Source organism: Lissotriton helveticus, chromosome 3_1, assembly GCF_964261635.1.
Source record: "Lissotriton helveticus chromosome 3_1, aLisHel1.1, whole genome shotgun sequence".
Classification (NCBI taxonomy): domain Eukaryota; kingdom Metazoa; phylum Chordata; class Amphibia; order Caudata; family Salamandridae; genus Lissotriton; species Lissotriton helveticus.
The window spans coordinates 120981273-121004242 of NC_136061.1; positions in this window are offsets into that span (position 1 = coordinate 120981273).

Here is a 22970-nt window from a genome sequence, read left to right on the forward strand (position 1 = left end):
CTTTCGGGTGCATCTCTTAAATTAGAAAATTGCCTTGGGGTCTCATTATTCCTTTCATCTACAGGTGGAGCATTAGGTGTAGTCCATAAAGAACCTGGTTGATATGGTGGCGGTCTCCTTCTAGCACAGCATCCTCTGATTCACTGTCACCATAAACTTCTCTCCCTGTTTCTATATTTTTCCTCTTTTCTGTGCATTGCCGCCCTTCATAATCATCCACTAGTCTGACTGGAAACATGCCATCACAAGTCAGCATTTCTCCATCTAGGCATTCTACTCTCATGTGTTTCTCCCCATAAATTCCGAAATCTACCTCTTGGTCTGACATGTCCTTTCAATCTTTCGCTTTCTAATTCATGCATCTCATCCTCCCATTCAACTAAAGCTTCGAACTGAGTTAGTCTGGGTCTTGGGTCAAGCTTCATCATCTTTTCTCTCAAATTTCTCCAAACTGCCACATGAAAAGATCCTCCTTCCAGGAAAGCTAACACACCATCATTTCTGGTATATCTCACCCAATTCTCTAACCAAACACATGTATGGTAATCATATTTTGACAACATATAGGAAGCAGGCGTTTTCGGCGGAGGAAGCAATTTTCCCTCTCTTGTGACTATTGCCTTGTCCTTTACAAACACATTTTTCAATTTCTTAAACCATGAAGGTTTCTTCTTTTCCTCTCCATAATAGTAATCCATTTTTCTGTAAATTCCCTGTTTTTCAAAAGATCACGCACTTCCCTGTTGCTGTTCCGTAACACCAACCTATCACAGCGCGGTTCACACTAGCGTACCAATTATAACAAGATACATCTCCTTAGTGCTTAACCAATAGTTTCGTTGCTTTTCGTGATTCACCAATCAGTTCTTTACCCTGTTTTGGTCACGCGGATCAATTCCAGCGCGACGCTTTTGACGTCACCAGCACTCCGGCTTCTGCAGCGCTGACTTTTTTTCATTCCATCACTATACCTCCATGATGGTCCCTGCCCCGGTACTTGGTCTTATTAGTAGACATTTTTTATTTTTTATTTTAATTTTTTTACACAGCAAGGTTTGCTAACAGGTTTTCTTCGACCTTGTATCACCTACAAGCTTTAATTTTCTAACAAGTTTTCTTCGACCTTATGTCACCTACAAGCTTTAATTTTCTAACAAGTTTTCTTTGACCTTGTGTCACCTACAAGCTTTAATTTTTCACTTACAATGCTTTCTCTTCTAACAGGATTTCAGGTTTTATTTCTACCTTATCTTTTAATTTGATTACCACTTTTCTCAGTGCTTTAATTTCCTTTACTCACTTTTCCCATTTGTCTTTATACAGTTCAGGTTCTCTTGATTGCTGTTAACTTCTTCAATTGGAGGTAGTACGTTGTAGGTCCATTCAGGTAATTTGTACTTCTGATTTGGTCTTCTTACTTTTTTTGGACTTTGGACAATCTCTATTCTCTTTCCCAATGTCTCTCTTTGACTGGTTATTTCGTTAACCTGCTCCTCTGGCTTTCTTTCCATGTTAACCAGTTTAAATCTCAGTCCATCATTTCCTTTAGGTCAAATGTCTCCTTTACAAACTCTTTTTGTCTTAGGCTCCGTGGTGTTATGTTCCACTCTCCAAGCCCTTTTTCTTGAACTTTTTCTTAGCGGAATTTCATCTTCACTGTCATCAGTTTCACTTTCAGTGTCCTCGACAGTTTAATCACAATGAACTTTACAACATATTTTTCTTTTTTAGAGTCAGTTTTCTCTTTTGACAGTTCTTTCACTCTGTTAGGAACATCTCCATAGCTGGTACTTTGAATCTCATCCTTATCGTGAGTTTTTCCTTCTTTTCCAGTTGCAGGATCTTCGTTCCTGCTTCCAGAGCTTTCAGACTGTTCTTCTGAGTTTTCTCCCATATCAGCTTTATCTTCACTTTGCTCAGTGTCTTCACTAATGTCAGTCTTTACCAATTCTCGATCTTCAGATTGATCCTCAGAATTCGGTACTTTAAGACTTTCTCCTTCTCCTTCAGACGCAGAGCTAGTATCTGATACTTCCAGATATCGACGTTCCTGTCGATCTTCAGTATCTGGACCTTTCTCTGGTTCACCTTCAGAGTCAGAATCAGTTGTGCTTTCACCTTCTTCGTTTGGATTTACAGGTTCAGGCACACGAATAGTATGACTTGCGTGTACCCATCTTTTTACTCCAGCACACTTAACTGCAGTGGTGCTGACCAAAATGACCTGTCGTGGTCCCTGCCAACGAGGCACCAAAGAGTTTCTTCTGCGGTACACCTTTATACGCACCCAGTCTCCAGGAACTAGGTCATGAGCTGGATTTTTCTCTTTGGTGTTTGATTCAGTTCCCACCTGATGGAACACAGAAGTCACCACGTCAGACAGGTTTTTGCAATAATCCAGTATGATGTCAACAATTTTTCAGCTGGTACAAATGCCTTTCTCATCACTCTACCCATCAGAATTTCATGTGGACTCAATCCAGTTTTTCTGTCAGGTATGCTTCTTAAGGTCATCAAAACGAGTTGCAAGGCATCTGGCCACTTCAGTCCTGTTGCCAAACACATTTTTGCAATCCTGTTCTTAATAGTTCCATTTACCTGCTCAACTACTCCTGAAACCTCAGGTCTGTAAGCACAATGCATTTTCTGACGAATGTCCAGTGCTTCACATACCATTTGCATGAGTTCATTCTGAAAATGGGGGCCACGATCAGTCTCGATCGTCACTGGGAAGCCGAACCTAGGGATGATTTCGCGTAGGAGTAATTTCGCAACAGTTAGCCCATCATTCCTCCTCGTGGGGAACAAACAGATGATCATCAAAACATATCTTAGTTTGTTACATGGCGGAAGCTCAATTAAATCCAATTGCATTCATGTAAATGGACCTCCCTCCCGTCCTATGGTTCCCAAACGTACAATTGTTCTCCTGTTTGGATTAAACTGTTGGCACACTAAACATCTCTGGCACCAGCTTCAGCAATCATCCTGAATTTAGGATTATACCACGTTTGTCTAAATAGGCAAAGCAGGGAGGGCCGGGGCCAAAAAGAAGGAACGCTCTGTAGCACTTAGGTGGGAGAATGTAGGAAGTAAGGTAGGAAAAAAAAAAGGAATAGAATAAAAATAAAATAAAAAATGCGAGCGATGATACAGCTGATGCGAATAAAAATAATAAACTCACACACACACTGAATTGGAAAATAAAAAAAATTAAAAAACATTATTACTAGTTATAAGACACGATAAGGGGGATACTAGTTTTACACACAGGTGCCCGATTTCTCTCATTAAACGGTGGGAGTGATCCAGGCCGGATCAGGGGAGCCCCAACAGGCAACAAGATCGCCAACGTAGGTATGGGAGGGGTTCCTCAGGGGATGTGGGTAACTGTATGGGTGGTAGGGAAAAAAAAGGTAAAAATAATCCTCATGTACACAAAGACATGCACTATACTTTCGTTGGGAGCTGAGCAGTGAGCCATTCTGTGGAAAGATGGTCTACCTGGCAAACATGACAAGTAAGATAAAACTTATCAGTTGGAATGTGAGTGGCTTAAGGGATAGGAGGAAGTTACGTAGAATAATCGACTATTTATATAACTCAGGAGCACATATCTGTTTGCTTGAGGAGACACATCTAGAAAGAGAGGAATGTAAGTCCGCATTTAAAAAATGTAGGTGAATTCAGAATGTTCTCTGCTCAGAACAAAGCGGCAGCACGAGAGGTGTGGCCATATTAATCAGAGCAAACGATCAGGCTTACGAAATCTGAGACAGACCACTCTGGGAGATGGTTGGTGGCCTCCTTAATAGTTGGACAGACTCCCTTCGTATGTGCAGTGTATTACGGTCCTAATCAGGATGCTCCAGGAGCTCTCACGAAACTTAAAACTAGCCTTGTAGAAACCGATGGACCCGTAATATTGGGGGGTGTTTTAATCAGATCTTCGATGAAAACCTATACCGTACTTCTAGAGTAAGATTTACCCCTCCCCAAAAATCCAGTTTGGAGCTTAAAAACATCATGCGGGACTTTAACCTGATAGATATCTGGAGACTCAAAAACACAGGGAAAAGGGACTATTCTTTTTACAGCAGAGGATATGGCCACCATTCAAGAATCGATTTCTTTTTATTAGATAAAACTCTCTTTACAGCAGTAGACTCCATATTCTATACCCCTGCTACTCTGTCTGATCATTCAGCCGTCGAGACGGTAATTTAGTTCGAACAAAAGGCACAGCAGAGGAGGTGGACTTTAGATAGAACACTCCTACTGGAAGAGGGGGTCAGGCAGGATCTAGTAACCCAGACGGAGGAGTTCTTTAGGTTCAACAATGGGTCAACCAGTAAACAGATAGTTTGGGAGGCATTCAAAGCTACTACTAGAGGCTTGTTGAACTGATAAAACCAGGAACCAGATTGATAGCCTATTACCGGACAAGTACAGGGGAAATTACGCATGATGTTGACCTCATTAGAGAAGAAGCCAAAATCTATATGCAATCCCTATACAGAACTAATTCATCCCAGAGCGGACAGCAGGCAGGAAACTGGCTGAGCAAGGTGCAGCTTCCTTAATTATCAGAGGTAGATAGATCTTTCCTTAGCTCTGTGATCAGGGGAGGAGAGGTGAGGGTTTAAATCTCGAAGATGGTCAAAGGTTAAAGCGGCAGGCCCAGATGGGATTTCGGTGGAACTATATAGGATAGTTATGGATCAAATTGTCGTATACTTAATGATACTATTTAATGAGATCTTGCTACGGGGGGCAAGCTCCAAAGTCATGGGCTGAGGCCACAGTCACTTTAATATTGAAGCCAAATAAAGATCCCGGTAAGATTGAGTCGTATAGACCGATTTATTTATTAAATGTGGACTACAAGATCTTTGCGGGGGTACTAGCGACGAGATTGGCCAAGGTAATCAAATCTATTGTCTATTGCGATCAGAGGGGTTTTATCCCAGATAGGCAACTCAACGAACTAAGTTGTTGCTGCAATGGACGTTGCCATAGAGAAAAAGTTGCCCCTGACTATTGTGGCAGTCGATGCCGCCAAGGCATTCAACCAGGTAGAATGGGAATACCTATGGATGGCCCTGGCCAATTTTGGCCTTCCGAATAATTTCATAACAGCTATCAAATCCCTATATTATTTACCGTCAGCCAAAATCTTACTAAATGGTTCTCTCACAGATCTGATTTCTATTGCCCGGGGAACTCGACAGGGCTGCCCCTTGTCACCCCTTTTGTTTAATTTATGTATCGAGCCTTTTGTGTGCCTGCTTAGGTCTGACCCTCTAATTAAACCCTTCAAGATTGCCGATCTAGAACTAAAATTTGAGCTATATGCAGACGACCTGTTGATGTACACCTCAAACCCGGAAGAAGCCCTGCCTAGACTAATACACTCAGGGCGAAAAAAAGGTTTGGGTCCTGTCTCTGAACTGGCTTGGACCACTCCAATATACAAAACAGAACAAATTGCCTGACAGATTTACTTTTTAGAACTTTGAATCACACCCAGCCTATCAGTTCTGGGGGATCAACTATTTTATTTTAGTATTTTTATCTATTTTCTAGAAAAACATTCTTTCATTTGGTTTTTATATGTCATCAAAAGATACAGATATGCCTGTCTTACTAAGCCAGGGATTAGATAATAAGTTCTAGGGTTGCAGTACTAGGGATGAAAAGAATGGTAATATTTTGATGGCCCTAGTAGCACCCTTCTTCTTTGTCCCGGGCTTGGCTTATTATCTAATCCCTGGCTTAGTAAGACAGGCAGGCAGTACCTATGAACTGTGTTGTCCGCCTGGCTTCTTGTACCTAATACAAAGGACTGGTTCCTAGCGCTAAACAATTGTTAGGCATCTGATTAAATTGTTGTTGGTGTTTTTCTTAAATTTACAGTATTGATTGTGTATATTTTGAACACTTGTATATTTATTGCACACTACTTTGTTGTTTGTATGTATTCTTTATTGTTTGATGACTGTATCTTTTGATGACATATAAAAACCAAATGAAAGAATGTTTTTCTAGAAAATAGATAAAAATACTAAAATAAAATAGTTGATCCCCCAGAACTGATAGGCTGGGTGTGATTCAAAATTCTAAAAAGTAAATCTGTCTAGACTAATACACTCAGCGGAAAGCTTCGGAGAGATTTCCGGGTTTACAATCAACAAGGATAAAACAGAAATTATGGAATGGAATCAGGAGACTGAGACGGCGGGTAGTAAGACCAAAATGAGGTATCTGGGAGTCTATTTAGCCAAAAAGATTGAGGACATTCCAAAAATAAATCTGGATAGAGTTATTAAGGATACTAGTGCCCTACCTCACCGATGGTCATCTCTCCCTCTAAACATCTTCGGGAGGGTGAACTTACTTAGGATGATCATCCTACCAAAGATCACCTTTTTATTTAATTCTATACCCTTATCTTTTCCACTGCCAATAATTAAAAAGTTACAAGGGAAATTGGGATCCTTTATCTGGAACTCAATAGCTCCACGAATTACTTGGAAAAAGCTTAGAAGAAGTCTAAAAACAGGGGGGCTGGCTTTTCCAGACCTATCCGTTTATTGCCATGCGTTCCATTTTAAACATTTTAGACTAATGGCTGGTAAAATCGACCAATCATCGCTGGGGATAATATTTTTAGCGTTATTGCAGGATATCCCACAGGGACAAGACTCTTTTCTCTTTAAGTTTGGGGACCCAAACTTTTTTTTAAAAGTTAGGCTCAAGATTTTGGGGGCAGCCCTAAGAAATTGGGCATTTGTTAGGAAGAAGCTTAATATCCCCTATTATGCAGCACAGGCCCTGATATGGGACTCACCAGGGATACCTGCTTGCCTTGATGATCAATTGTCCTGACCACTAAAGTTGGCAGGGTTGGAATGTTGGGGGGACTTACACGAAGGTGCACAGCTTTTAAGCTGGGACACGCTCGCTGATATGAAGGGGGTAACACTCACAAGGTTTAAATATTACCAGTTATCTGGATGGTGGTCAACCAGAACTGTGGGCAATAATTTTCCAAACTCTAAATTTGACGCAGTGACCAGAAGCGGAAGGTGGAAGAGTCAAATCGCATTTTGGTATTCAGCACTGCTCGAGGATGAGGAAGTGACAGAACCTGAGCTAAATAAACTTTGGAATAACGTTTTAACCACGGCCAGTGGAAATTTTAGTGACTTGTGGCTTGACTCCTTCACCATCTTACAATCAGTAGTCAAACCTGCAACGCTAAAAAGAAACCACCAGTATACTATGTACAGGGTCTACATAACTCCAAAGAAGCTGGCGAAATTTACCAATCTAGAATATCATTGTCAGAGACGTTGCTACCCGGATGCGGACGATGTCCACATGTTCGCTGATTGCCCTGCACTAAATGACTATTGGAAAAAGATTAGTGACTTTCTGGAAGAGGTTCTCTCAGCGCCCATGGCGATAACCACAGCTACCATCTTGTCGGGGCTATGTGTGGGTTATAATGTAAATGATCCCCTCACCAAATTTGTCTGCTATGTTATTCTCCTAGCAAGGCGCGAAATCTGCAGAGCCTGGAAGGACCCAACACCCCCCACCTTCCCGAGCTGCTTACAACAAATTATCTTTACCAGTAAGTCGGATTTGGCATGTGATCCCACAAGTTTGGTTAAAGTCTGGGCGACCCTAGAGGCTTGGCAACTTGGATGATTGGTTTTCCAATGATTTATCTGGGGCCTTGCTGGTTCCCTTGACTCCATAGTAACATGGGGCGCCTACAATAATGCGAAATGGAGTAAGGATGGGAAAGCAGTGGCTACTTGAGGGATCAGGCCGACCACTTCGCTATTGGTCGACTACAAAATGGCCGGATTAGGACGACCAAATGGCGTTGAGGTTGCCAGTCTCCCATCAAGACTTCCAATAATGGTATATGAGGATTACCCAAAAAATATATATAAATAAATAATAAATAAATAAATAGGCAAAGCATGGCATCTCTCCCAATGTGAGCTTGACCATGGTACATTCGGGCCATATTTGAGATCATGCTATCGGGCATTACTGGTCTTTCATCTTTGTAAACCCAGATTTCATCCTCCTCTCTTTGTCTACATCCTGCTTTTAACCAACCATTTTTCTCTTCCTCGTCAGCTTCTTCCTTCATTTGCCTCACTTCGGGCCAAGTCTCAACTACAGTTGTTAGCATTAATTAAAGGACTTGACACATGCTCCTTTTCTCTGTCCCTGTTAATTGAGGCTGAATTTTTGGCACAGTACTTTGCAATTCAGTCTACATACCTGTTACCTCGGGTGATGTAGTCATCCCCCTTTTTGTGTGCTGCGCACTTCACAACAGCTATTTTGTCAGGTAGCTGAATCGCATCTATCAACATTCTCACGAACTCTGCATTACGTATGGGGGATCCTGCAGAAGTCAAATAACCTCTTTGGAACCACAGTTGTCCGTAGTCATGAACAACCCCAAAACCATACTGACTATTTGTCACTATGGTTACCTTGATTTCCTTTCCCAACTCACATGCTTGAATCAAGGCAATCGACTCTACTATTTGAGCAGAACGAATTCCTTTCAGACAAGAAGCTTCCAATACATCTGCCACTGTACAGACAGCATATGCTGCACTCAAAGCACCCTCATCTGTTCTCAGACACGAACCATCCACAAACATCACATAATCAGATTCAGGCAATGGCTCATCTCTGATATCTGGTCTTGGTTTTGTACAGTATTCAAGTACATCCAGGCATTTGTGATCAACCTCATTTCTCACTTCAGTTTCCATAGTATCAGGCAACAATGTAGAAGGGTTTACATTTACGCATCTAGAGATTGTCACCTTTTCTGCTCCTAGAAATACTTTCTCATACTTGGTCTTCCTATTGTTGGTCAAGTACTGTGTTTTTGTTCTAGTGAGGAGAATCTCCACAGTGTGAGGTACATACACTCTTACAGGAAATCCCATCACTATTCCTTCACTTTGTTCTAGACTGACGCTTGTGGCTGCTACTGCTTTCAGACAACCTGGCAATGCTTTTGCAACAGGATCCAAAACAGCTGAGAAATACGCAATTGGCTTTCTCAGTTTTCCATGTCTCAGAATTAGTACTGACAATGCACATCCTTCCCGTTCACTGCAGTACAGTTCAAGCTCGTTTTTAACTGTTCAAATGCTTCCATCTCAATGTTGGTCAAAACTATAGGGTCTCTGATATCTGCTCTGGTTAATCTCTGTAATGGCTTTGCAATCAGTGAGAATCCACTAATCCACTGTCTACAATAACCCACCATTCCTGGGAACATTCTCACTTGTCTTTTAGTTTTTGGTGGCTGTATTCCTTGTATCATTTTAATTCTCTCTGCAGTGACTTGTCTGATTCCTTTGGCAATCTTATGACCTAAGTATTGCACTTCTCCTTGTGGAGAAGTGTGGCTGAATGGTTAGAGCGGCAGACCCTGATGCAGAGGTCTAGCCCGGGACCAGGGTTCAATTCCCCGCCTCGGCAGGTCTTGGGCTCAAAATTCCACGGACCTGATAATTCTCGCCTCGGTGCCTATTCCAATCATGGAGTCCCACTCTGCAACTCTGGGCAATAGCTTGCTTAATCTCCACAACGGCCCCCACAACGCTAAGGATGACTAGCCTCCACCTTAGGGTGCACAGGAGTGGACACCTCACAGGGAAAGCCAGGATGGGTTCCACAGCGGTATTCGTACAAGCGCCTTGAAACCCTTGTGGGTGAGTAGTGCGCTATACAAGTATCAATTTACTTTAAAATTGTAATTTAGATGGAGACACTTTATGTCCCTCTTCTGCCAAATGATTCAGCAATGCAACAGTATCAGTTATACATGCATTTTTTGTCTTTGATGCTACTATGAGATCATCGCTAATTGAATCAATACAGACTCTCCAGGCATGCTCAAACTTTCTAATGATTTCTTTAGTAACTGATTAAAGATCGTTGGACTCTCAGTATACCCTTGAGGAATTCAGCACCATGCCAAGATACGATCTCGAATCTGAACGCAAAAATTGTACAGTTGAACTGTAAAGAACGCATTACACAAATCAATCACAGTGTACCATTTTGCATCATGGGGAATTTGATATAAAATCACTGCTGGATTTGGTACAATTGGACAACATGGGACAACTATTTTATTCACCTTTCTCAAATCCTGTACAATTCTAAATGTTCCATTTGGCTTTTTCAATCCCATTATCGGTGAATTACAAGGACTACTCTCTATTTCTCTCAATATGCCTTGTTCAATCATTCTATTTATTACTGGGGTTATTCCTTCAATTATTTCTGCAGTCATTTTGTACTGAGGTATGTTCGGGTAATTTGCACCTTCTTTTACAGAGATTTTTACAGGGTCTACATCTCTCATCAATCCAATATCTTCTCCAGTGAAATCCCACACTTTCTCTTTCACTACCTTTTTCAATTCATCAGAATCTTTTCTCGATCAAACCCAGGAACAATGTATTTTGTTCTGCCTCAATCATAAGCATAGTCATTTTATACAGGCTATCTTCATCTGGGGTTCTATGCCATCTGGTGAACAGTATATGGCACAGTTCATCTTGTACAAAATATCTCGTCCTAACAGATTTACAGGGCTACTATCACACACCACAAATCGGTGTATATCTTTGAAATTTCCAATTTCTACTTCAACTGATTGTGTCAAAGAGGTTTTAATTTGCCTGTTAGCTACACCTACAACCTGGATGTGATCTCCCGAGAGAGAAAGGTTTTGAACTTCCACTGATCTAACAGTAGAACGGGTAGCAACAGTGTCCACTAGCAAAGTTATTTCTACATCATTCACTTTTCCGTTTACAAATGGACCAGACTGATCTACCTCAAGAGTGGCTCCAAGCACACAGTCTTCTTCCCCTCTCAGGCACCGTCAGAAACTTTCATCCGACTCACTCCCACCTTCCTCTTGTGACTCACATTCACTCTGGGCGATCTATTTACCTGTTCGCCTCCGCTGAATCCTGTCTCTGCACTGTATCTCTGATGGTTTACACTGTGTGGAAGTGGCGGTTGCGGCACCTGACTTTGCTGAGTAACTATCTGCTGCTGATGCGGTTGAATTACCTCATTCTGCACCTGTGGATTCAAGGATGTATTTTCCGGATTAACTCTTGGTGGATACTTACACTCTTTTCTCCAATGCCCTATCCTGCCGCAATTATGACAGGGATATTTTCTCTTCAGCTCTTGTATATTCCCTACTAATTTTATTTTTGGAAAATTTCCTTTTGGTTTTCCCTGACTTGCATCAACATTTTTACTGTCTATATGTGCTACTTGTTCTGCTACCTTCACTTGTGCCCACATAGCTTTCTCTTTTAATTTCTTTTGTTTTGCATCAATTTCTTCACTGCAATATTTAGCTTTTCTCAAAACCTCATCCACAGTGCTCGACTGCCATGCTATCAAGGTGTGTCGGATCATGTCTCCAATTCCTGGTCTTAGTCCGTACACAAATCGATATACAAAGTGACTCATGGGCTTTTCGCTCAACTCTTCATATCCACTGTATTGTTTAAACACCAACAATAATCTTTCATAGAATGCATGTACAGATTCTTTTGGTTCCTGTGTAGTCCTGTCTATTTTAACCCAATCTGTCTCTTTTGGTGGAATTTTATTTTTCAAAAATACAATTACTTGTTCATATTTGCGCATTACATTCGGAGATGGGCACCTGTCACTTTGTCTCGAGGATATTCCTCCCTTGGCCAATCTACCGATGTTTTGCATTCAGTCCATAAGTCTGCTGGCACAAATATATCAAATAATCCATCCAGATCAACCTATAACACTTTTGAAACTTTCACAAATCGATCTACCTGTTGATACCATTCTACTTGCTTTTCTCTCAATCTGGGGAAATCATTTGTAAATGATAATATATCCTGTCTACTCCAAGGAACATGTACATATCCTCCTCCAGGTATTTCTCTCATAGGGAACTCATTAGCGACTGTCTATTTTTCTCTGACTGGAAACGCTAATGTAGATTTATCACTAGTTTCCTCTTTCTTCTTTGCCCATTTCACTCTCCATTTATTCACATCTCCCCATTTGCGTAACAGCACAATCAACTCTTTTATTTGGGTTAACCTTCCGGCAGTATTCATGTTTTCAATGTCTTTCTCTGAAAAATCCACTCTATAGGATTTCTGCAACGTTTTATTCTTTGCAAATTCTATTTCAAATTCATTTGCCAATCCCTCTAACTGATCATGTACAGACTTCGCTTTCCATGTTATGCTTTTACACATGAACATAAGTTCATCATCTTGGCACGTTTTTAATCTGTCTGTTCCAATTGTTCCAATAGTTAATTCCTCCATGTCAACTTTTAATCTCGCTACATCCGTTACTTTAGGTTCATGCTCTTTTAATTTCAGAGTTTTAATACAATCACTTAATTCTTGCTCTGATGGTTAAATCTATTTTCTCTACGCTCTTTTCAGGTGTAGCAGAATCAGATTCTGCTCCAGTTGCATACTTATAGGGTAAACTCTGATTAAAAGTTAAGTCAGGCGGATTTACATTATTTGTTTGTCTAATTTCTGACAAATCTGGATAAATATTTCCTCTCACTTTTTGCAAACTCTGTTGCAAAGGAATTGTCAAACTTGGTTCTTTTATTCTTTGGTTTTCAAGCACTGGAATTACAGGTCCTATTGTTACTGAGACTGTTACTGCTTCTATGTTTTTCATTAATTCTTGTATTTTCTCTGTCAGCGCATTTGTAGTCCGTATATATTCATCAGTACTTGTTTGTTCTTCAACACGTTTTTCTACTCTATTTACACTCCCTCGCTCACTATTTTGCTTTGGAATACCAGTAAGTCTTGGTTCTGTTATTGAAGTACTCGGATTATATCTCACTTCTACTCTTTCGGGTGCATCTCTTAAATTAGAAAATTGCCTTGGGGTCTCATTATTCCTTTCATCTACAGGTGGAGCATTAGGTGTAGTCCATAAAGAACCTGGTTGATATGGTGGCGGTCTCCTTCTAGCACAGCATCCTCTGATTCACTGTCACCATAACCTTCTCTCCCTGTTTCTATATTTCTCCTCTTTTCTGTGCATTTCCGCCCTTCATAATCATCCACTAGTCTGACTGGAAACATGCCATCACACGTCAGCATTTCTCCATCTAGGCATTCTACTCTCATGTGTCTCTCCCCATAAATTCCGAAATCTACCTCTTTTTTTCTACCTCAATTGTCCTGACCACTAAAGTTGGCAGGGTTGGAATGTTGGGGGGACTTACACGAAGGTGCACAGCTTTTAAGCTGGGACACGCTCGCTGATATGAAGGGGGTAACACTCACAAGGTTTAAATATTACCAGTTATCTGGATGGTGGTCAACCAGAACTGTGGGCAATAATTTTCCAAACTCTAAATTTGACGCAGTGACCAGAAGCGGAAGGTGGAAGAGTCAAATCGCATTTTGGTATTCAGCACTGCTCGAGGATGAGGAAGTGACAGAACCTGAGCTAAATAAACTTTGGAATAACGTTTTAACCACGGCCAGTGGAAATTTTAGTGACTTGTGGCTTGACTCCTTCACCATCTTACAATCAGTAGTCAAACCTGCAACGCTAAAAAGAAACCACCAGTATACTATGTACAGGGTCTACATAACTCCAAAGAAGCTGGCGAAATTTACCAATCTAGAATATCATTGTCAGAGACGTTGCTACCCGGATGCGGACGATGTCCACATGTTCGCTGATTGCCCTGCACTAAATGACTATTGGAAAAAGATTAGTGACTTTCTGGAAGAGGTTCTCTCAGCGCCCATGGCGATAACCACAGCTACCATCTTGTCGGGGCTATGTGTGGGTTATAATGTAAATGATCCCCTCACCAAATTTGTCTGCTATGTTATTCTCCTAGCAAGGCGCGAAATCTGCAGAGCCTGGAAGGACCCAACACCCCCCACCTTCCCGAGCTGCTTACAACAAATTATCTTTACCAGTAAGTCGGATTTGGCATGTGATCCCACAAGTTTGGTTAAAGTCTGGGCGACCCTAGAGGCTTGGCAACTTGGATGATTGGTTTTCCAATGATTTATCTGGGGCCTTGCTGGTTCCCTTGACTCCATAGTAACATGGGGCGCCTACAATAATGCGAAATGGAGTAAGGATGGGAAAGCAGTGGCTACTTGAGGGATCAGGCCGACCACTTCGCTATTGGTCGACTACAAAATGGCCGGATTAGGACGACCAAATGGCGTTGAGGTTGCCAGTCTCCCATCAAGACTTCCAATAATGGTATATGAGGATTACCCAAAAAATATATATAAATAAATAATAAATAAATAAATAGGCAAAGCATGGCATCTCTCCCAATGTGAGCTTGACCATGGTACATTCGGGCCATATTTGAGATCATGCTATCGGGCATTACTGGTCTTTCATCTTTGTAAACCCAGATTTCATCCTCCTCTCTTTGTCTACATCCTGCTTTTAACCAACCATTTTTCTCTTCCTCGTCAGCTTCTTCCTGCATTTGCCTCACTTCGGGCCAAGTCTCAACTACAGTTGTTAGCATTAATTAAAGGACTTGACACATGCTCCTTTTCTCTGTCCCTGTTAATTGAGGCTGAATTTTTGGCACAGTACTTTGCAATTCAGTCTACATACCTGTTACCTCGGGTGATGTAGTCATCCCCCTTTTTGTGTGCTGCGCACTTCACAACAGCTATTTTGTCAGGTAGCTGAATCGCATCTATCAACATTCTCACGAACTCTGCATTACGTATGGGGGATCCTGCAGAAGTCAAATAACCTCTTTGGAACCACAGTTGTCCGTAGTCATGAACAACCCCAAAACCATACTGACTATTTGTCACTATGGTTACCTTGATTTCCTTTCCCAACTCACATGCTTGAATCAAGGCAATCGACTCTACTATTTGAGCAGAACGAATTCCTTTCAGACAAGAAGCTTCCAATACATCTGCCACTGTACAGACAGCATATGCTGCACTCAAAGCACCCTCATCTGTTCTCAGACACGAACCATCCACAAACATCACATAATCAGATTCAGGCAATGGCTCATCTCTGATATCTGGTCTTGGTTTTGTACAGTATTCAAGTACATCCAGGCATTTGTGATCAACCTCATTTCTCACTTCAGTTTCCATAGTATCAGGCAACAATGTAGAAGGGTTTACATTTACGCATCTAGAGATTGTCACCTTTTCTGCTCCTAGAAATACTTTCTCATACTTGGTCTTCCTATTGTTGGTCAAGTACTGTGTTTTTGTTCTAGTGAGGAGAATCTCCACAGTGTGAGGTACATACACTCTTACAGGAAATCCCATCACTATTCCTTCACTTTGTTCTAGACTGACGCTTGTGGCTGCTACTGCTTTCAGACAACCTGGCAATGCTTTTGCAACAGGATCCAAAACAGCTGAGAAATACGCAATTGGCTTTCTCAGTTTTCCATGTCTCAGAATTAGTACTGACAATGCACATCCTTCCCGTTCACTGCAGTACAGTTCAAGCTCGTTTTTAACTGTTCAAATGCTTCCATCTCAATGTTGGTCAAAACTATAGGGTCTCTGATATCTGCTCTGGTTAATCTCTGTAATGGCTTTGCAATCAGTGAGAATCCACTAATCCACTGTCTACAATAACCCACCATTCCTGGGAACATTCTCACTTGTCTTTTAGTTTTTGGTGGCTGTATTCCTTGTATCATTTTAATTCTCTCTGCAGTGACTTGTCTGATTCCTTTGGCAATCTTATGACCTAAGTATTGCACTTCTCCTTGTGGAGAAGTGTGGCTGAATGGTTAGAGCGGCAGACCCTGATGCAGAGGTCTAGCCCGGGACCAGGGTTCAATTCCCCGCCTCGGCAGGTCTTGGGCTCAAAATTCCACGGACCTGATAATTCTCGCCTCGGTGCCTATTCCAATCATGGAGTCCCACTCTGCAACTCTGGGCAATAGCTTGCTTAATCTCCACAACGGCCCCCACAACGCTAAGGATGACTAGCCTCCACCTTAGGGTGCACAGGAGTGGACACCTCACAGGGAAAGCCAGGATGGGTTCCACAGCGGTATTCGTACAAGCGCCTTGAAACCCTTGTGGGTGAGTAGTGCGCTATACAAGTATCAATTTACTTTAAAATTGTAATTTAGATGGAGACACTTTATGTCCCTCTTCTGCCAAATGATTCAGCAATGCAACAGTATCAGTTATACATGCATCTTTTGTCTTTGATGCTACTATGAGATCATCGCTAATTGAATCAATACAGACTCTCCAGGCATGCTCAAACTTTCTAATGATTTCTTTAGTAACTGATTAAAGATCGTTGGACTCTCAGTATACCCTTGAGGAATTCAGCACCATGCCAAGATACGATCTCGAATCTGAACGCAAAAATTGTACAGTTGAACTGTAAAGAACGCATTACACAAATCAATCACAGTGTACCATTTTGCATCATGGGGAATTTGATATAAAATCACTGCTGGATTTGGTACAATTGGACAACATGGGACAACTATTTTATTCACCTTTCTCAAATCCTGTACAATTCTAAATGTTCCATTTGGCTTTTTCAATCCCATTATCGGTGAATTACAAGGACTACTTTCTCTCAATATGCCTTGTTCAATCATTCTATTTATTACTGGGGTTATTCCTTCAATTATTTCTGCAGTCATTTTGTACTGAGGTATGTTCGGGTAATTTGCACCTTCTTTTACAGAGATTTTTACAGGGTCTACATCTCTCATCAATCCAATATCTTCTCCAGTGAAATCCCACACTTTCTCTTTCACTACCTTTTTCAATTCATCAGAATCTTTTCTCGATCAAACCCAGGAACAATGTATTTTGTTCTGCCTCAATCATAAGCATAGTCATTTTATACAGGCTATCTTCATCTGGGGTTCTATGCCATCTGGTGAACAGTATATGGCACAGTTCATCTTGTACAAAATATCTCGTCCTAACAGATTTACAGGGCTACTATCACACACCACAAATCGGTGTATATCTTTGAAATTTCCAATTTCTACTTCAACTGATTGTGTCAAAGAGGTTTTAATTTGCCTGTTAGCTACACCTACAACCTGGATGTGATCTCCCGAGAGAGAAAGGTTTTGAACTTCCACTGATCTAACAGTAGAACGGGTAGCAACAGTGTCCACTAGCAAAGTTATTTCTACATCATTCACTTTTCCGTTTACAAATGGACCAGACTGATCTACCTCAAGAGTGGCTCCAAGCACACAGTCTTCTTCCCCTCTCAGGCACCGTCAGAAACTTTCATCCGACTCACTCCCACCTTCCTCTTGTGACTCACATTCACTCTGGGCGATCTATTTACCTGTTCGCCTCCGCTGAATCCTGTCTCTGCACTGTATCTCTGATGGTTTACACTGTGTGGAAGTGGCGGTTGCGGCACCTGACTTTGCTGAGTAACTATCTGCTGCTGATGCGGTTGAATTACCTCATTCTGCACCTGTGGATTCAAGGATGTATTTTCCGGATTAACTCTTGGTGGATACTTACACTCTTTTCTCCAATGCCCTATCCTGCCGCAATTATGACAGGGATATTTTCTCTTCAGCTCTTGTATATTCCCTACTAATTTTATTTTTGGAAAATTTCCTTTTGGTTTTCCCTGACTTGCATCAACATTTTTACTGTCTATATGTGCTACTTGTTCTGCTACCTTCACTTGTGCCCACATAGCTTTCTCTTTTAATTTCTTTTGTTTTGCATCAATTTCTTCACTGCAATATTTAGCTTTTCTCAAAACCTCATCCACAGTGCTCGACTGCCATGCTATCAAGGTGTGTCGGATCATGTCTCCAATTCCTGGTCTTAGTCCGTACACAAATCGATATACAAAGTGACTCATGGGCTTTTCGCTCAACTCTTCATATCCACTGTATTGTTTAAACACCAACAATAATCTTTCATAGAATGCATGTACAGATTCTTTTGGTTCCTGTGTAGTCCTGTCTATTTTAACCCAATCTGTCTCTTTTGGTGGAATTTTATTTTTCAAAAATACAATTACTTGTTCATATTTGCGCATTACATTCGGAGATGGGCACCTGTCACTTTGTCTCGAGGATATTCCTCCCTTGGCCAATCTACCGATGTTTTGCATTCAGTCCATAAGTCTGCTGGCACAAATATATCAAATAATCCATCCAGATCAACCTATAACACTTTTGAAACTTTCACAAATCGATCTACCTGTTGATACCATTCTACTTGCTTTTCTCTCAATCTGGGGAAATCATTTGTAAATGATAATATATCCTGTCTACTCCAAGGAACATGTACATATCCTCCTCCAGGTATTTCTCTCATAGGGAACTCATTAGCGACTGTCTATTTTTCTCTGACTGGAAACGCTAATGTAGATTTATCACTAGTTTCCTCTTTCTTCTTTGCCCATTTCACTCTCCATTTATTCACATCTCCCCATTTGCGTAACAGCACAATCAACTCTTTTATTTGGGTTAACCTTCCGGCAGTATTCATGTTTTCAATGTCTTTCTCTGAAAAATCCACTCTATAGGATTTCTGCAACGTTTTATTCTTTGCAAATTCTATTTCAAATTCATTTGCCAATCCCTCTAACTGATCATGTACAGACTTCGCTTTCCATGTTATGCTTTTACACATGAACATAAGTTCATCATCTTGGCACGTTTTTAATCTGTCTGTTCCAATTGTTCCAATAGTTAATTCCTCCATGTCAACTTTTAATCTCGCTACATCCGTTACTTTAGGTTCATGCTCTTTTAATTTCAGAGTTTTAATACAATCACTTAATTCTTGCTCTGATGGTTAAATCTATTTTCTCTACGCTCTTTTCAGGTGTAGCAGAATCAGATTCTGCTCCAGTTGCATACTTATAGGGTAAACTCTGATTAAAAGTTAAGTCAGGCGGATTTACATTATTTGTTTGTCTAATTTCTGACAAATCTGGATAAATATTTCCTCTCACTTTTTGCAAACTCTGTTGCAAAGGAATTGTCAAACTTGGTTCTTTTATTCTTTGGTTTTCAAGCACTGGAATTACAGGTCCTATTGTTACTGAGACTGTTACTGCTTCTATGTTTTTCATTAATTCTTGTATTTTCTCTGTCAGCGCATTTGTAGTCCGTATATATTCATCAGTACTTGTTTGTTCTTCAACACGTTTTTCTACTCTATTTACACTCCCTCGCTCACTATTTTGCTTTGGAATACCAGTAAGTCTTGGTTCTGTTATTGAAGTACTCGGATTATATCTCACTTCTACTCTTTCGGGTGCATCTCTTAAATTAGAAAATTGCCTTGGGGTCTCATTATTCCTTTCATCTACAGGTGGAGCATTAGGTGTAGTCCATAAAGAACCTGGTTGATATGGTGGCGGTCTCCTTCTAGCACAGCATCCTCTGATTCACTGTCACCATAACCTTCTCTCCCTGTTTCTATATTTCTCCTCTTTTCTGTGCATTTCCGCCCTTCATAATCATCCACTAGTCTGACTGGAAACATGCCATCACACGTCAGCATTTCTCCATCTAGGCATTCTACTCTCATGTGTCTCTCCCCATAAATTCCGAAATCTACCTCTTGGTCTGACATGTTCTTTCAATCTTTCGCTTTCTAATTCATGCATCTCATCCTCCCATTCAACTAAAGCTTCGAACTGAGTTAGTCTGGGTCTTGGGTCAAGATTCATCATCTTTTCTCTCAAATTTCTCAAAACTGCCACATCAAAAGATCCTCCTTCCGGGAAAGCTAACACACCATCATTTCTGGTATATCTCACCCAATTCTCTAACCAAACACATGTATGGTAACCATATTTCGACAACATATAGGAAGCAGGCGTTTTCGGCGGAGGAAGCAATTTTCCCTCTCTTGTGACTTTTGCCTTGTCCTTTACAAACACATTTTTCAATTTCTTAAACCATGAAGGTTTCTTCTTTTCCTCTCCATAATAGTAATCCATTTTTCCCTGTTTTTCAAAAGATCGCGCACTTCCCTGTGGCTGTTCTGTAACACCAACCTATCACAGCGCGGTTCACACTAGCGTACCAATTAGAACAAGATACATCTCCTTAGTGCTTAACAAATAGTTTCGCTGCTTTTCGTGATGCACCAATCAGCTCTTTACCCTGTTTTGGTCACGCGGACCAATCCCAGCGCGACGCTTTTGACGTCAGCAGCGCTCCGGCTTCTGCAGTGCCGACTGACCCCTCCTTTACAAGATTTTTCAAGAAGCCGTATGTGAGAAGTTGGCCTGATGTGCAGTGCTCACTATTCTAGTGATCAGTATATATCAGTCCAAACAACCCTTATTGATGATTGGTTGTAAGTCAACCTTATAGACCAGCTATCCTAGTAGCATGGATACGAGCAGTCTAAGGCTAAGACTCTAGAGGGCGTGTTAAGCCAGCTGTTTTACCATCACATTACCCCTTGAACACCCAGTGAAAGGACACCACACAAGTGTTATGAAAATAAACAATGTATTTATTAGAATCACAACAACCCTGTACTCTTTATGAGGACAGGGTGCTAAGCACACAACAAAACTCTTACGAAAATACTTAAGTTAGCACAGTATACACAAATGCCCGAGGGGCACGAAAAACCATATACTCTAAAAGTGGAATGCGAAATTACTAGCAGGTAAGTACAGTACTAATAGGCTTTGGAATCGCTAGGACTTGACTATAGAATCGTTAGATTACTTCTAGGAGACCCAGGGGACTCGGGTGCAGAGTGTGCACTCTCACGCGGGATGCGGGACAAAGTCTATGGAAGCTAGTAAAGTTAAAGTTAGTGTTCACGGGCGAACCCGACCTGGTAGGGAGAAAACGACAGTGGATCCTGACCCTTGGATAGTGAGGCTATGCTGGGACACCGAAGTGCCGAAGTTACCTAGTCCAGGGGCTGCAGCTGCATAGGTCTCAAAAGACGTCGGGAATCCTCGTTGCCGGACCAGGAGCCTGGAAGAAAGGAGTTGCTGGCAGGCGACCAGTGAAGATTGTTCGAGTGATCCAAGCCTGGATCGAAGAGGGATGACACCTGAAAGCAGAGGGGACCAAGTTCGTGACTACTAGCCAGTAGTCAGTGGGCACCAGGAGGGCACCGGATGGTAGTCACCTCGACTAGGTGAGTGGGCGACGCTGTGCTCTGCAGATCTCACGGACCAGGAGGCATTGTCGGCGACCAGGATGGAGAGGCGAGCTGTCCCACGATGGATGAAGCTGTCGGCATCGAAGTACCCAGGATTGGGCAACAAGCCTTGGCTAATTCAAGCCCACGCGGTGGACTCAAAATGGCGTCTTGAGTGGACCAGGAGGGTCCGGGGTGCTCCTCTTCTGGAAGGGAGCAAGGGCCAGTCTGGAGCAACCAGACCAGCAGCAGAAATGTCGTCGGGCGTCGTTCAGAAGGCCACAAGCCAGCGGGCTAGTAGCCAAACAACGCGGTGAGCAGCAAAAAGCAGAAGGGCCCCACGCAGATCGTGGAGATGCTGGGAGGCTGCACTTCGGTGCTGGAGCTGCTCAGGGTCGGGGCTTCTCAGACTCCAAAGCACTCACCAGAGGATGACTCGGCGGACTTGCTGTGCAGAAGTCGTGCAGTCTTGGCAATAGTCGGTCCCTTGAGGTCTCGTCGCACTCACGGTTCTCAGCTTGGCTGTAGAGGTGAGTAGAGGTCGGAGGTGCCAGGGAAGCCGGGTCTTGTCGAGCTGGGCAGTCGGATTCCGGAGGAAGGACTTACAGCAGACCGCAGTGTTCTTGCGATGGTGCCTGCGGATGCAGGGTGACTACTCCTTAGTCACAAGGGAGAATCTTGAAGAAGGAAATCTGGAAGTCCTTTCGCAGAAAGTCGTGTCTTGATTCCAAAGATGATCTGATTTGGAATGGGGCCAGTCCCTACCTTTATCTGGGAAAAGGGGGCTGGCACGCGACTAAGTCCTGCCCTATGGGTGGGACCAGGAGGGGGGTGGTTACACCCACTTCCTTTGGCGGGCTTTCCCCAGGCCAGGGTCTGGTGTGCCCCTGGAACTGGTTCAGGCCGGCCTATGCACAGTGAGCACCGGGGTGCCACGTGCAGTCACCTTCCTCTGAAGCCCTGCCTACCTAGAATACACAAAATCCTGTCTGGGACGGTGCTGGCACCGCCCCTGGCAGGAAACCCTTTGTCCTTATCTCCTGCTCTGGGAGGACTCCCAGCAGCAGGAGGGCAGACTTGTGTCTCGGTGGCAGCATCCATTTTGTGGAGCTGAGGCTCTGTTTGACTTTAACCGGGGTTACAGGCTACATGCATGTCGTGTCCCTCTAGAAGGGTGGAATGCTAACCCCGTCGCCAGAATTGGCGAGGGGTTAGTATTCCAATTCGTATGACACCTTACTCGACATGTTTTGATAAAGCGATACCAGAGTTGGCATTTAACCGCGAGGATTATAATGCACTTAAGAGTATATGGTATTCGATATCATGGAAACGGCTAAGGGATGGATCCCGAAAGCCGCAGACAGGCTCAGCTCATGCCAGAGCACCATCTCACACAATTCCAAGCACTCTGCCTCCAGGATTGTTAAGGCCTGCCATAGGAGTGACTGATAGGAGATCTGTGTGTCCATTTTAGGGTTAGATATAGGTATACTATATCTAAAGCAAAGGGGGAGTAAACCACCTTGCCCCAGCTGTCGTGCAGCCAGTTGTGTCAGTTTTAGTTAGTCAGCCCAGGGGTGGCATAATACATGCTGCAGCCCCTGTGAGACTTCTGGGTGCACCTCAGCCCTGGGTACAGGGACTTGGAGAGGGCCCAGTGCCAATTGGATATGTACCTAGGGTACATGGAATCCATTTTACAGAGAGAGCAGTAGGCCTGGGGTCCTG